The sequence below is a fragment of the Panthera tigris genome, chromosome D1, assembly GCF_018350195.1.
Source record: "Panthera tigris isolate Pti1 chromosome D1, P.tigris_Pti1_mat1.1, whole genome shotgun sequence".
In the NCBI taxonomy this organism is placed as follows: domain Eukaryota; kingdom Metazoa; phylum Chordata; class Mammalia; order Carnivora; family Felidae; genus Panthera; species Panthera tigris.
In genome coordinates this window covers 60134964-60136768 of record NC_056669.1, presented here as the reverse complement: position 1 = coordinate 60136768, position 1805 = coordinate 60134964, and the positions used below count along the sequence as shown (strand labels likewise).

General features: G+C 38.1%; 1 pseudogene; it reads left to right on the top strand.

The window, feature by feature from the left end:
• The first annotated feature begins 371 nt into the window (after positions 1–371).
• LOC102970736 lies at positions 372–1315 on the top strand (annotated as a pseudogene).
• Positions 1316–1805: the final 490 nt, after the last annotated feature.

Below are 1805 nucleotides of genomic sequence, written 5' to 3'. Positions count from 1 at the left end.
TGAGAAATCCATTAAATTCTTGACATTTTCAGATTATCTTGCTACAATTCTCTATGCAGGAAGTACAGAGAAGGGGGAAAGAAAATGTTTAGAGTTAAAGAGGAAGACAAGAAAAAGTACTGCTGAGATAAAAAAAAATCCTATTCTCTTTTGTGAATTAGGAAATATGAATCATGGAGAGGAAGCTCAATAAAGCAAAAAGAAAAGAAATAACTGAGAAGCAAAAAGGAGAGGATGAAGTCCTAGGAGTAATCTGCAATTTGATTTCTCTAACTACAGTTAATAGAAATCACAATTAAATTGCTGAATGGTGTTTTCATTTCTCCTTCTAGGGTATTTTATTTCAAAAGAATTATTCTTCCATAGTAATGATGTCATCCTTTCCTAACATCACTTCAACTTCTCTATTCTTTTTCCTGACGGGAAAACATCTCCAGGTCTTGAAGCTACCCACACCTGGACCATCATCCTCTTCTGCTATCTGTACATGACTTCCCTCTCTGGGAATGCTTTAATCCTGTTTTTCACCATCACCAAGTCAAGTCTCCACGCACCTATGTACTATTTCCTCTCTATGCTCTCAACCACTGACTTGGGCTTGTATATTTCAACGCTGGTCACTATGTTGGGTATATTCTGGTTCAGTGCAAGACAAATCAGTTTCCATGCCTGTGTTGCCCAGACATTCTTCATTCAACTCTTTACCGTCATGGAGTCCTCAGTGCTCCTGGCAATGGCCTTTGACCACTTCATTGCCATTTGTAACTCACTGAGCTATGCTGCCATCTTAATTGATTCCAGAATTGTCAAAATATGGTTTGCCGTCCTTGTCAGGGTAACAGTGATCCTAGTGCCTCTGGTCCTACTTCTTAAACATTTATCCTTCTGCCAAAGCCATGTGCTTCCTCATTCTTATTGTTTCCATCCTGATATAATCTGGCTTCATGTTCTGACAATAAGATCAACAGTGTTTTAGGACTTACTGCCCTTGTAGTTACTGTGGGAGTGGACTCCACCTTTATTTTTCTCTCCTATATTCTGATTATTAAGACTATCCTAAACATTGCTTCCCTAGAGGACTGGCATAAAGCCTTTAGCACTTGTATTTCCCACATAGGTGCTGTGGCCATCTTCTACATTCCTCTCATTAGCTTGTGCTTTGTCCATAGGTTTGGGAAAAAGGCGTCTCCTTATGTTACACATTCTTATGGTTAATGTGTGTCTGCTTCTTCCACCAGTGATGAATCCTATTATTTACAGTGTAAAAACCAAGCAGATCCGTAGAGCCATTAAAAAAGTCCTCTTTCCCAAGTGATTAGAGGTTTGACTCTAATACCTTTTTAATAAAATCTACTCCTTAGCTATCATTTCAAGACCTAGTGTTTAATCAGTATGCTTTCATTAGTGACCTGAAACCAAAAAAAACTAGAAAGTTGGGTAGGATGGGTAGGAGATGCAATTTGACAGAAATTTATTTTTTATCTTCAATAGAACTATTACTAATCTACTCTTTAAAAATAATCAATAAAATATCTTAATATTATGGGTATAATATAATATAATACCCTAATAATATCCTAATATTATGGGATATATATATATGCATATGTTTATTTATTTATTCTGAGAGGAGGGGGAGGGAGAAGGAGAGAGAGACAGAGAGAGAGAGAGAGAGAGAGAGAGAGAGAGAATCCCAAGCACGCTCCACACTGTCAGCACCCAGCCTGATATGGGGCTCAAACTCATGAACCATGAGATCATGACCTGAGCCAAAATGAAGAGTCAGATGCTCAACCGACTGAGCC